The 14,311-nt window shown below is 41.2% G+C and overlaps 1 protein-coding gene across 4 annotated transcripts in view; it reads left to right on the forward strand.

Moving 5' to 3' along the window:
- Positions 1 to 2,425: 2,425 nt before the first annotated feature.
- SYT1 (synaptotagmin 1) overlaps positions 2,426 to 14,311 on the forward strand; it is a 328,199-nt gene continuing 316,313 nt past the window's right edge. Inside the window, exon 1 of one of the 4 annotated variants that reach the window (XM_021528116.4) lies at positions 2,426 to 2,728. The gene's annotated coding sequence lies outside the window, so the exon portion shown is untranslated. The remainder of the gene's footprint in view (positions 2,729 to 14,311) is intronic. The other 3 variants (XM_021528115.4, XM_021528114.4, XM_021528113.4) reach the window with 3 other exon arrangements.

Here is a 14,311-nt window from a genome sequence, read left to right on the forward strand (position 1 = left end):
CAAAGAAAGCAACAAAATAGGCTTTACAATAGAATTTTTTCTGGATTTGCATGTTTCTTCTTTTTTCTCATAATAGGATCCTTTCTTCTTCCCTAAACACAACCATGGAAGAGTTAATAATAACAAATACAGTCATGTATGTTTCATGATTTTAGAGGCTAGCATTTGGCTAGCACTCCAAGCATTCATCAAATGGCTCCTGAGCTCTTCTAGAGCATCTTTGTCCATTCAGGATATGTATGTCATTCCTTAAGCCTCACAGCTTCCTTTGGTATAATTAACATAATGACTGGATACTAACTACCCATTTCCTTGAAAATGCAGTAGTGAAATAAAAATTGCAGGACTGAAAACCACTTTCTGTATGAATTAACCTTTGAACTTGAAAGAAACTGAAGGAAGCAACTTTTCAGCAATTCTTTCATTGCAAACAACCAAGCTCAGAAAATAATAGGCAAAAACTCTCCCAGCCACTTCGACAGCTGGTTTAAGTTTTTTGTTTGGTTGGTTTTTGTTTTTGTTTGGATTTTTGTTTTTGTTTTTTGAGGTTTTTTAAACATAGCAGAACAATTATGTATGGGCTACCCCAGTCAGAGAGTGCAAAAGTGATGGTATACTCTTCAGGACTACTACTAGATAGCATTTCTGTTCCTTGCTATCTGTACATTAAGGAAGGGCCATTGGGCTTCAGTGATGTTTCTTGTCTTTGCTCAAATACTAAGACAGCATATGATGTGTCATGCCTTGTGAATGTCAGACTCCCACAGACTTCTGGCTGTGTGGCTGTTAGGAACTCAGCATCAAGTCCTCATAATTACTAGCACTGAAATGTGTGGGTTTTTTTAACTGACCAGATAAATGTTCCTGGAGAAAATAATCCTTGGTATCTCTTGTATTGGTACAGAGAAAACAGCAATCCTTTTAAATCGTACAGGGTAATCTGAACACAAGTGACACTTCTGCATATGCAGTTTAAATTATGGTTGTTCCTCCTTTCCATAGCTCAGTAAAAGCTTTACAATGTAATTTCTTTTGCATTTGCTTTCCTTCTCTCCTCTCATGGTCTAATGTGCCCATACAAGAAAAACTGATATTCTGACATAACAGACCTAAGAAAAAATGCGGTCAGAAAAACTGAACTGGAAAAGGGCTGTGAATTTTAGAGTCAAATCCAAACATGAAAGTATGGATGGGGAATGGCAGAATACAGTTCTATTGAAAGCACAGTAAGTCACCTATGAGATGTGCCTGGGGGCTGTGTGACTTTCTCAGTTACCTGCTGACGATGGCATACGGGCTGGTCTCTTTGCCAACATCTGCTATCTATATTAAGATGTACTTTAGGTACTTTTCACTCTCAGTGTAATAACAGAAACTGACTAAATGGTTGTGAAATATATTACTACTTTCTTAAGTTTTCTTAGAACAACTGTAATCCAGCAGGATCATATACAGTAGCACATCAAACCTGAACTACAACCTGTATGTTCAGTACCCTGTAACCAATTAAAGGTTAGGGGAAACACATACAGAAATACCACCCTGTTGTGTTTACAATTTTGCAGGTAAAATTGTTTTCCTCCTCTTTGAGGAATATTGCTTGTTATCCTCTTTGAGGGTATAAATGCAGCAGTAATATATGCTGAGGAACAAAGAACTTTAGTCTGTTGTGTTTCTAAAGCTAAGCTTACATCTAAATCTATTTCCATTTCCCTCTGGAACCTGAGCAACTTTTTATGTTATATTAAACATCAGACAAATAGGATAGATCTAATTAAAAGTTGAAGAAATGTGCTTCCCTTAATTGAATTTGTTACAGTTACATTTTGCAGACCAGTGTTAATCAAAGCTCCAGTTCAGAGTGGATGGATCAAGGGAATTAGGTTAACCCTTGCACGTCCTTACCTGAACACGCGATACAGTCTGCTCTCGCCTAAGCCACAGAAGCCAATTACGACTCACCCCGCTGGGTCGCGACTGCCCGGGGCGGCGGCAGAGGGGGGGCTGCGCGCCGCAGGCTCGCTAACAGTACCAACTACGCCTGCCGGGGGTCGCCGCCGCCCCGCGACCTACGGGCGAGGGGCACTGCCGCGCCTCGCCCGGGGCACCCGGCTCGCCCGACGGCCGCGGGGCTTGCGGTACAGCGCGTCGTGCCGGCCAGCGGCAGCCCCGCGGCCGGCCGGGGATGCCAGCCTCGCCCGCCGCGCGCGGGGATACCCTCCTCATCCTCCCTATCCTCATCCTTCTCCTCCGCCCGCGGCCGCCCGGCCCCGCCCGACGGGGCGGACGGGGACCCGCGGCCGCGGGATGGGCGAGGCCGGCGCGGCGGCTCCACCCTCGGTGGGCGCCGGGCGATTGGCCGCGGAGCGCGTCTCCCCGCCCCGCAGCCAATGAGGGCGGCGGGCCGGGGGTGATGGGCTGCCTCTCGCGGGAGGGATTCCTGGAGACGCTGCAGTGTGGCGGCGCTCCCGGCGCCGCGCAGCCCCCGTGCCGCCTCCGCCGCCCCGCCTGCCTCGCCTTGCCCTGCCCGCCGGCGGCCGCCACCGCCGCTGAAACTTAACGCCCGGCGCGCCGCCTGCCCGCCGAGCGCAGGGGGCTGGGGCAGCCTGCCTGCCGTGCCGGGGGCGGTCCGCCCGCGCCCCGCCGCGCACCGCAGCCTCGCCCCGGGAGCTGCCGCCGCGGGGAGAGGCTGAAGGACGGAGCCGGCTGCGCCCGCCCCGGTTGCCAGGTAAGGCAGCGCCCCGGAGCTGCCCGCAGCCGCGCCCGGGCGGCGTCGCCGCGGGCGGGGGGGCTGCCCGCTGCGCGGGCGGGGGGAGCGCACATGCTCCGGGGGCGGCTGTACCGCCGCCCGCCCGCCGGCTCTGCCCGCACTGCCGGGGGGCGGGGGCCCGCCCCCGGGGCGCTCCCGGCGGGGGTGGGGGCGTTTACGGGAGGGGCGACACAGACAAAGGGGACGCCCGCGCCCCCCCCCCCCGCCGCCCTCCTTGCTCTCCGCCCCCGCGGAGCTCCGCCGTCGCCCCCCGCCCCGGCTGCAGGAGAGGGGAGCCGTCCGCTCCGCATCCCTCCATCCCTCCGCACCGCTGCCCGGAGCCGGCGCCGAGGCGGCCGCCGGGCCAACTTGTTTCTCCGGGTGTCGCCTGGCCGCTGCCCCCGCCGTGCCCCCGCCCTCGGCAGGGTGCTCTGTCCCGACGGCCGCCCCGGCGGAGGGCGGTGGGGCGCGGCGGTGCGCCCCGCCCCCGGTGCTGGTCTCCCCTCCGGACCGCAGGACAACAGCTAATCGTTTATGTATCAATTCACGAAAACCTTTCCGTCATTACTTAGAAAGGCTGTCAGGCTAATGTGTTTTCTTTCCGTGCAATTTCATTTTCCTTCATGCCGAGTACCACTTGCCCTGCTCTGGTTTGGGTACGTTCAGTTCTGGTTCCTAGGTGCACACGGTATGAGCTGGGGATCAGCGCTCTGTTTAAAAGTTAATTTTGCCTATTCAAACTCCACTAGGTACAGTAGTAAGAAAGTGACAAAGAATGTTCATGTTTCTTTTGTTTCTAGCCTTCTGAAATAAAGATATCAAACGACTACTAGCTTCTGGTAGTCAGTATAGTAAATAAATTAAATGTAGTCGTTGGAATGAGCTTTTATGGCACTTTCAACAATCTGTAATTCAATCATCTCTTATACAAGCTGCCTTTTGCTATTATTCATCAGACCCAGTTGAGTGATTTCTGTCAGATGGGAAGTGGTAGAGAGAAATCTCTAGGTAGATGTAACTGAAAAGCTTTCCAAGTAGAGTCCTAAATGAGCACAGAAAAGCACTTGGCCACAATCTCAAGACAGATGTTGGCATCCAAATAAATAATTTCTTTTGATTGTCTGGGGGATGTCAAGTTTTATTTTCCTTATTTAATAGCCATTTGCGTGTGAATAAGTAGTTCTGTCTTTATTACCTTGTAAACTCAATGCAAAATGTTGTAGTGCAATAATATTTCACTGTCTCTGAAACCATATTTTCTGTACAAAGGTCAGTGGAGTAGTTCTAGATACGCATACATGTTGTAGATGACAAGTAGACTCCTAATCTGCAGCGGTGATATTGATCCTCAGAGCTGCTATGCAGTGTGCCATCCATGTTGCATGCTAATCTGTTACGCGCTGTTTAAATTGCTTTATTGTCCAGAAGAGTTACTTCATCCTAAGAAAAGGAAGAAGGTACTGGCAGACTCAAGGGGACTTTCCTTTCCCTGTTGAGTTGACATCTAGAGTTACAGATGGAGAGTTGGTTTAGGAGTGTCCCTGAAAAAGGGAGGGGGAAGCTTTTGGGTACAAAGACAAGTAGGCAGTAAATTAATTTGCTTTGTGAGGATATGAAATGACATCCCTTGCCATGCTTAAAAAAACCTGCTTGGAAAAAGCGTAAGGAGATTGCACATGTGTCTAGAATACTGTTTTCTTGTCTGTCTTGGAAACAAATGACCTGATTTTATGTCTTGAGACAAATATGTATCTCTTTTGGTTCCAAGCTTTTTGGGTTTTTAGTTCTATTAGTAGTGTTGAGGGAAATATACTTTAATGTGGTGAATTACTTGGCTTGTGGTATATTTGCTCAAAATTTGCATGCATACAATTCATAAATTGAAACTATATAGCTTTAAAACATAGTGTAGGCAGCTTGAGTGAGAAGAGATAATTTCAAAAAGAACCACAGGGCATAAGATAATGACATACTGTAGGAAATAATCATACTCCTGCACTTGCAAAAGCATGAAGTGTTCCCGTGTAGCCATTTCATACAAGCCAAATTTTCCTTCACATTAAGAGCGTCTAAGTGAGCCTTATTAATGTTTGATGTGAAAGATGCTAAATCCATTTTAAGGGTTGGTACTGGAATTTAAAGAGGTAGCTCACAGACTAACAGCAGTTCTAATACTTCCTTAAAACAAATGTGAAAAATAATCAGTTGCCATGTATGCCACAGCAGTACAAGTGGCATACAGCTTTCAGTGTAACACTGATGGGCAAGAACCCCTTTAAAACCATATAGAACAGTGTTTAGCAATCTGAAATGATCTCCTACCTTAATCATAACAGATCAGATGTAAGAGATGACCAAGAAGATGCTCAGTGTTGGTTAGTGTAGTGAAGGTGTGAGTTAAGGGAAGGTTCTGTTTGTCAGAAACCTAGGGAAAAAAAAAAAATCTATATTCTTCCAGCTAGCATAGAGACACCGGAAACATAAAATCAATTTTTATGGTCTTTCGGCAGGGTTGGCTGTAATAAGTAAAAAGAAGGAGCAGCTTAGTGTCTTGGCAGAAGTTTTTAAGCCACTCATCTGTACAGAACTCAGTTAATTGATGTTTCCTCATATGAAAATGAAGCTCTTATTTAGCATCTTGTTGTCTTTTCCTGTCCATTCAGTAGTCTGGTTACAATTTAAAAAAATATTTTTATGTAGTTTTATACTTGCATGCATGTTTGAACACACAGATAAACTCTACTAGGAGCTGCTTTCTGAATAAAGGGTGCATGCAACCTCATTACATGCTGTGGAAGAGACATTAAAGTTTGTGATAGGAATGAAAAGGACAAGAAAATATTTCTGCATATCTAGAAGAAAAGCATGGAGGAATTATAATGCATGGATACCATGATCTCCTTCCCTCTGCTGGAGATGCCTATATAAATATGCAATTTCACGAAGAGAAGTTCTTCATAGTTTGATTTTACTTGGATTCTCTATAGAATGTTTGTTTTAAACATAACTCTGTATCTAGGAAAAAAACTTAATTAGAAATACAGATAAGGGAACAAACTATCAATTTGTGCTTACTGCTGACATTTCCTAAAGATACTCGAGGTTAAAATAAAAGCATTTGCCAGACTAAGTAAACAAAGCATTAGGTTAACAAATATTTCCAGGATCGTTACGTACAAATGTCATCTTTGCTAGAGTAGGCTCTACTCTTCTTTCATACACCCCAGAAAAAGTGGGGGTGGTTTTACTGTTGCATCTTTTACAGAAATACCAGACACCAAAGCAGACTTCATTAGGAGGAGGACACCTGACAAGGGTTTTTCATGATTTCTTCTGGTGATAGGCTAAGAGCAGGCTACAGGCAATCCCTTTCAGGGACTGCATAGATTAGCTGAGTGATTTGTGCAGCAGCATGTGGAAAAATTTTCGTTTAAATAAAAAAAGAAGTAAAAGTATTTACTAATACTATTTTTTTTTTCTTTGGGTCTTGTAATGACTGAAAGCAGGATGGGAACTATAATAAGAACGTCTCTTTAAGTACTACTTTTGACAAATGTCTAATCAGTATGTTTTAGAGGCTGGCTTTTCTCTTCTGTTGTTTTCCCCAGGTAGCTAAAGGAGGAGCACATGAATGGCTTATGAGAGAACTGACCATTTTTCTTAACCTGCTTTCTTATCACTGCCAGTCTTGAGGTATTTCCCTGAAACAGAAGGCACTGAACAGTTCTCCTTCTCCATACTAGAGGGAGTGGTGTTGCCATCTTCTAAATTCGCAGGGAATTGCAAACTCGGGATGCCAATTCTCTTTTCCAGATATCCCTAAATAGGCTCAGAAAAATCTATCAGAACATGAAATAAATCTGGAATGTTTCCTATGCAGTGTAGTTATCTCATATTCTATATTCTAATATTCATAATATCTTTTTAAATGGAGAAGATTTAACAAATTTTTAAACAATCATGAGAAATTATCCAAATAATTAATCATCTCTGAATTATTATAGTTATATACAGATTTCAGGAAAATAAAATTTTATTTAGGAGTGGCTAAATCTAATTTGGTTCTTTTAAAGATGCTGTCTGTAAGTTTCCTGGGCACTATTCAGGATCTATGGCCAAATGTATTGTGGTAGCTTTAATAATGTAGCCATTGATGTAATAACTAGATAGTACAGTGCCTCAAAGCTACTCAGTGATGATTTAAGGAATTGATTTAAGTGATTAAAAATCCACTTATAAGTTCTGTTTTGTACCTTTATCTTAAGGGTATTGTTTTTCTGTAATCGTATGGTTGAAAAATCAGTGTAGCAGTTGCAAATGGAAAAGCTGGTAACCATTTCTCAGTTTGGCTCAGAGACATGAGTTTACCCATGAACTCTCATGTCCATGTGTTTAAATAACCATGTAGATAGTGCAATTAAAAATAATTGGAGTGCTTTTGTGCAAAGCACTGTGGAAATAAAGATTCCTTCACAAACAGTTTATCTAATTCAGGGTAACAATCGTGCTTTTCCTAGAAAATATGTCTGTGTACAGATGAAAACTTGATCATATTTGGAAAACTTAATGACCACTAGTAGCATGTGGGGTGTTTTTTGTGGGTTTTGTTTTGTTTTGGTGGCTGGTTTTTTTTGTTTATTTCATTGATTTGGGTTTTTTGTGGTTGTTTGTTTTTTGTTTCTACTTCTTTCCAAAGCTATGGACAGCCTTTCTTTATAAACATTTATTTCTAGGATAAAGTATTAGAGTTGGGAGGAATTCTTAAAATATGTGATGATACAGATTAGAGATGAGGAGGGTTGTATTTTAATTTTTTTTACAGGATAAAGTGATAAGGAAAACTGAGTGGTATGATGTGTCGATGGAAGACACAACATACTGGCAGATAGTTGAGGGTTAAAGAATGATAGTGTAATACATCCCAATCAAAAGAGTTTTGAAACATTTTTTTGAGTTAAAAAGGACTCAGTGTTTCTTGTTGATATTGCAAGTTTTGTGTTTTGAATTCAGTAAGGCATTTTATTTAGTTCAGGGTGCTAGTTGTAAAAATAATACTGTAGAACAGCACTATTGTACATGTGAACAGATTTTTTTTTTTTATTCCATGTAATAAATTGCAGAACAGATAGTGTATGGGGAATTGCCATCTCCATTATTCCAATTCTTTTCATTACCTTTGTCAATGATCTGGAATAAAATACAAAATCCATATTCATGAGAATGCTTCTGGTTTTTTTGTGCCAATTCTAATATAGTTGGAAAAAGTGCTATTATAGACTGAGTTCATTTGCTTTCTCATTCTGAATGTGTTTTAACAAAGTGCACTGTAATACTTTTGGCTACTTCCAGTAAAAAAAAAGTGAGTCCCCTCTAAAATACTGGTTCTGGGAAGGATTAGGGATTACACCCAGGTAATGTGACCTGCTCTTATTTCAAGGAGAAAAGAAGTTGTATGCAGCTGTAACACTAACTGGAGTGTTGAGATTAGGAGAGTTGCCTAACTCAGAAAGGATGCTGGACTAGAATTCGTTTAGAGGAGGGACTTGTTGTCTCAATTGAGATGTGTCTAGTCTGTTTCCTAATGGGACTCCTAAAAGCTTCCTGTTCTCTTTGGATAGCTGGATGTGCTGAAAGGCTCCTTGGTCCCTACACAGTGAAAATACTGGTGTTAAGTTGTTCCCTGATACATAGAAGTTCACTCAGCAACCTGGCTGGGCACACGAGCTACAAGAGCCCAGACTAGAAATAAGGTATCAGTGTTTTTTCCATCAGAATAGCAAGTGTATGAACCGCCTTATTGAGCAGATGACACCTTTCTACTTGAAGTCTGTAGACTAGTATTTTCTTTTCTATTAACTAGACCAGGTACAAGTTCTGGAATTGATGTTGAAATTGTTGGATTTGTGATTTGTGTTAATCCTTGAGAATTGCAAAGGTAATCGCCTGTCCTTTTGACCTAAAAATCACCAACCCGTTGAACTTGCTGCTATTAACTCCTATTGTGTCTCTTGGATTAAATAGCATTTGTTGTAAAAGATGTGACATGTTGCGTAGTGTGAAGAGTTTGGTCTGAACTTCCTTTAAGCTGCCCTTGTATGTTATAATCCTATTTCATCCATTGTAACAGACAAGAAATTTTTGTTTATATATCTAACTAGTGTTCACCTTTGAGACCTGATTTAAAGCCCCTTGAAGTTGCTAACTCTTCTTTACATTTATTTTATTCCTCTGATGTGTCCTAAAGCTATAAATTGTGCTTATTAGTAGGTACTTTGTTTAAAAAGAGAATTCCTGTTACTCTTTGAGTTGTGGGAGTGCCAGTGTCCTATTTCTCATTGTTATGGCCAGGATTTGTGTAAATAGGCTTTAGGTTCCAGATGCCCATCAGTGAGATGATACCAGAAGGATGGTCTTCTGTCAAACCCATTCTGGGTTTGGAACTGTCTATGCAGATGGCAAACCTTGTGGCTGGCATCTGAACCAGGGAATCCTGTCATGATTCGGCTTTGAACCAGGATAAACTTGTCTTGATTAGCATCTTCCATGTTCTCTCCATGTGTCAGGCTATGGGAAGTTAATTGGTGGCATTGGTAAGAAAACAGGTGTCTGTAATGGGAGGGCTGCCTTTGAGAGTGTACTCCCACTGAATTGCCAAAGATGTCCTCGAGTATTCCAGCTGAGGGTAGAAGGCAAATATGTTTTTTGACTGCAAGTGGACTATTGGTTGAATTGCAGGATTTCTAGATCCTGAAATTAAAGTTTATTTATTTTCTAACAGCCTAAATATATAATTAAAGGTCTGTCTGTTATACACTTGCATTTGATAACAATATCTGGGACATGCTAATATTTCCTTATGGAAAGCCTGACAGTAGGTGCTTTTCTTTTAAAGATTTTTTTATTTCTTCATAGTCTTTTTTCATATGCTGATAACAAGCAATTACCTTGCACTTGCTCATCATCTTTGACTTTCTTACTTCATGCTTTGTTAGCTTATTCAGCTGCTAGTTAGAGCAGAGAAACACCAGGCAATATCCATGTGACCTTGACAGAGGTCACTCACTTCTTCATGTTGTGCTATAGCTGTGTAAGGCCTTCACTGCTCTTACCTTGTATATTTGCTTAATTTTTGTAAATTTTTCATAAGATAATTGATCTGTTTGGGGTTTTTATTAATATGTATTTACTGTTTATTTTTTTTAGCTTACTGAGAAAATGCTGATAGTGAAAAATTGAATTAAAATAATCTGGGACAAAACCACCTGAAGTCCCATGCTATAGTTTTTTCCTTGCATTTATCATTTTCAAAATGTATGTCTGTTTTTAATAATGACTTGGGCTTACTTTAATATTTGCTATGCAGTTATTTGCTTTATAAAATGTACACTGGCTAATAATTGTGAGCTGTTTACTCAAAATCAATGATTCTTTATAAATACTGATGAAAGTTGTGTTATAGATGAGCAAGGCGTAAAACTCACTATGGAAATCAGAATTTTGGAAGAATAATAGTAATTAATATTTTATCTTTATATCAAGCAGCTGGAGCTCAGATTTTTGAATTGAACACTGCTTATTCATGTACTCTCAATTAGATTCTAAAGCAAAAACCAGCTAAATGTCCATTAAAAGTGAACCAGTCTTCTGCAGGCATAGTAGGGACTGTCTGCACTGTTACTTAAGGATTCAAATTAATTCCAAAAGCCAAAACTTTTTTTGCCTTCCCAGACACTTCTGTTGAAATTTGGCTCTTAGAATGTCTGTGTGTTTCAGCTACTTTTAAAACAACATATTAATTCAGTGGTGTTTACTGATTTCATAGAACAAAGCTAAATTATTTGCTGGAAGGGATCAACACTTGGCATTCCCTAGTCTGTTGTGTCACTGTGGCTTCTTCCACTCAGTTCTACGACTCTGTGATAAAGAAAAGTAATCTTTCTGGGGAGGTAAAAAATCCAGCCTCTTGGCATAGTTGGCAGTGTTGGCTTTAGGGGTTTCAAGTAGGTAAATGTGCAAGTCTGAAAGGATGAACTCAAGGATGGACAGAAGGTCATAGGTGGATGTAATGAGTACTGAGCCTAGTTGAGATTGTTATAGTTAACAAATCGTTTAAGGGTTTTTCTTCCAGTAGGCTTTTTCATGGGTCCTTTTGGGATAAGTGTTTTGATCATTCTGAATACTGTAGGGATTATGCTGATGAAGTAATACAAAAATTTATCCTCAAACTGTGAAAAATATTAGCTCAGCCTGTTCTACTCAGAGCTGTATTGCTGTTAAGGTACTTACAGGTAGTTGCTTCAATCAGACTTAGAGGTAATTGTATGGAATGAATTCCAGGTACAAACTTCAAGAGATTGTATAGTAAATAGTGTAGAACTGTGCTCAGTGTTTGCCTTAAACTGTAGTACTTTAAAAAAGAGTAGGGGAATGTACTGAAACTTTTCCACTCCTAAAGACCATGAACAAGTTTATTGATTGTGGTTAGTCAAGTCAAGCTGTTGTCCCATTATTATTGGCTATATGAGTTTTTTGTTCTTATATGTAGCAAGATTAGGAGGAGCTAGAAGCAATGGTCTTAGTAATGAGGTGTGCGGGTGGAGAGACTCTGTGTTGTTCCATGACAGTCAAACATTCTGTACCTGTTGCTGCAGAGATCAAGATCTGCCTAGCAGACTTAGAACTAAACCTTAGCTGGCTGGTTTCAGAAAGTTAGTGCCTAGGACTAAGATGTGATAAGCATATTCACCATATGGGACAGCACCCTTGTACGTGTGGATACAGTCACAGCATGTACAACTGGTATGAGTTTTAGAAGTAGTAAATACATGTGAGTTTTTCCCTAGATAAGGCACTTGAAAGAGAACCTGAAATGAACATGTACTAAAATTTTTCCTGTTACAAAATAGCTTCTTCAGGCCATGTTGCTTTTTTCATTGGACTTGGTCTAATATTGCTCTTCCAATTCTGGTTCACATAGACCAGAATTCTTGTTAATGTGTTTCTAGTGAATCATGTTTTTTTTTTATATGAACAGAGTCATGTCCCAGAAATACAGTCCTCCTTTCTTCCCCTTCAAAGTATTTTTATAGTTGAGTTGGAAGACTGTATGAAAAGTCACTTATTGTCACTATCACTTCAAATATCTAGTTAGGCTTTTTTAAACCTGTTTACCTGTTTTGTTTTTGTAGGCTGCTTGCTTGCCTGGACATGTGAGAAAAATCAAAAGCAAACATCATAACGTGGGGTGGTCATGTTTATTTTTTTGTTTTTGTTTTGTTTTATATTATGTATGGAATGCTCTGTTAACACATGAATTCCAAATATGGGTTGTAACCGATGACAGCTGTTTCATCAAAAGCTGCTTCATGTTTGTGAGGAATAGTGTTTGCTCTGCAGTCCCTTTAGAACAGGGCCTGACATACCTTGTAATGTGTTTATAGTGTGCCTAACATAATAGGATCCAGATCTTTGACCGGGGACATGGGCTATTGTGCCAAAAAACAACCTAGCCCAAATGTTGGAAAAAGTGCCATCCTTTAAGGCCCCCAGAGATCGATAAACAACTCACTGCTGTAACCATATCAACACTCTCCTTCAGAAGGATTTTAATTGAATCATAGAAACTTCGGACCTCTGAATGTGAGCACTTGTCTGTTAGGCATTCTGCCAGATATAAGTATATTTTACTTGTGGTTAAATACTATTCATACTAGGGGATTTGGACATCCACTTTGGAGCTCTATTTAGAAACTGTGCTGAGTTAGTCTTTAAAACATCTTTACCTTCACCCTGGCATAAATGATATTTTTTTCAGTTTTAAATAGAAGAAAGTTAACTGTTTCCCAGTAATCATGATAATCATTGCTATCTTCCAGTTGAAAACTAGGTAAGCTATTTGACTTGCTACTGAAGAAAGCTGTTCTATGTATAATGCCATGCTCACAGCTGGGATTTGAATTATTTAAGGTGGGATGGTACAAAGGACCTGGATTTTAGCCTTCTGCGTCCAGGGGGGAATTTATGTGACATAAAGGAGATAAACTAGTTTCAGCTCCAGTAATACTTAAAAGACTAGCTACTTCATACCAGAAAGTAGTTTCTATGATAAAGGAACTAGCAAAATTCTGCTACAGCATCTTCCCCAGTACAGGAACCAGTTTATCTGTCCAGAGGTTGATGCAATTATATGAGATTTCAGCTCCCCCTCTCAATGAGAGGCTGATACAGGAGAACACCTATTACTACTCTGATAGGTGATAACATGGATGGGCAAAACAAATACAAAGTCAAAACCATAGCTGCTCAGATAGCCTGTTTTGAAAGTCGATACGAAGATTTCAGGTAAAGATCTTAGGAATAGCTTTTTGTGAAGTGTGCAAGTCTGTACACATCAGACAGTAATTTATATTATGTAGGCGCCAATCAAAGTAATGTCCTATTGATGTGTTGAAACATAAATCCCATATGACAGATGGGGATCAATGGCAGAGGGAGATTAAGGATAGGATTCATCTCATTTAAGTTTAAATACCTTCAGAAGGTGATTCATTTGACCTACCTTAGGCATCTGTCTTGGTGTGAGATGGACTGCTCTCTGGAGCTATCTGTTCCATTCCAGTGACTGTAAAAAGTCTGGGAGTACTAGATGTCACTTTGGCAGCCAATTTATGGACACCTGACCTCGGACACTGGAATCCTAAGTGATGTGTCTAAGGCCTTATGGAGAGCCCAGGGCAGTGATGGGAATTGAACCCAAATTTTCTGGTTCCAAGTTAATGCAGCTAATCACAATGTGTGCTTCTGCAGAATCTTACAGTGCAAAAGAAGCATTAAGAATAAACTTTGTATCTCAGAGTTTTAATAGCAGTGAAAAGTTTACTATCAGCTCCACAGAAAGATGAATATCTTGTCAGTAAAATTGTAGGTAAAGGTCCTTTGTATTGGGAGTGACAATATTTTACTTGCAGTTATGGGCAGTTTGAAGTCAGACTTGTCCAGTGAGTGCTGATAAAAATGGGGTTCCCTGAGAGAAAATGCCTTATATTTCTGTGAATCACAACTGTTATGAGATCCAGTGTTTCCTGAAACCTGAATATGAAAGCTGATATGGGGAGTGGTAGTGGCTCCGGCAGGCTTTGGGTCTTGGCTGAAGCATGCAGGGAACCACTGTGGTGGCACACTGGGCAAAGTGTGAGGATTGCCTCTCCTCTGGTCCTCTGATCAGTAATGCTCCCAGTGGAGAGGAAAAAAAGCAGCAGCTCAGGTGTTGCTAGTGTGTATTTTCCCTCTCAGAACCTGCAGTAATTTTTGCACCTGAATGAACACAGTGCTTTCAGGGGTTAGCTTGGTTCTTCCTTGCTTGCCTCCCTGCACATACCCAATCCATCCCTTCCTCCTTAACCTAATTCAAGGCTGTAGTTTTAGTGTAGTTTGTGAGATGAGATCATATTTTCTGAGCTGTAATGCAAGAGCTGTTTAAACAGCTCTTGTAGTTTATATGTAGAAATCTTCTCAAATGATCCTGTCCCAGCTGTGAACCAGAACATCCTACTAATAGGTGAC

The sequence above is a fragment of the Lonchura striata genome, chromosome 1A (assembly GCF_050655825.1).
Source record: "Lonchura striata isolate lonStrDom1 chromosome 1A, ASM5065582v1, whole genome shotgun sequence".
Classification (NCBI taxonomy): Eukaryota; Metazoa; Chordata; class Aves; order Passeriformes; family Estrildidae; genus Lonchura; species Lonchura striata.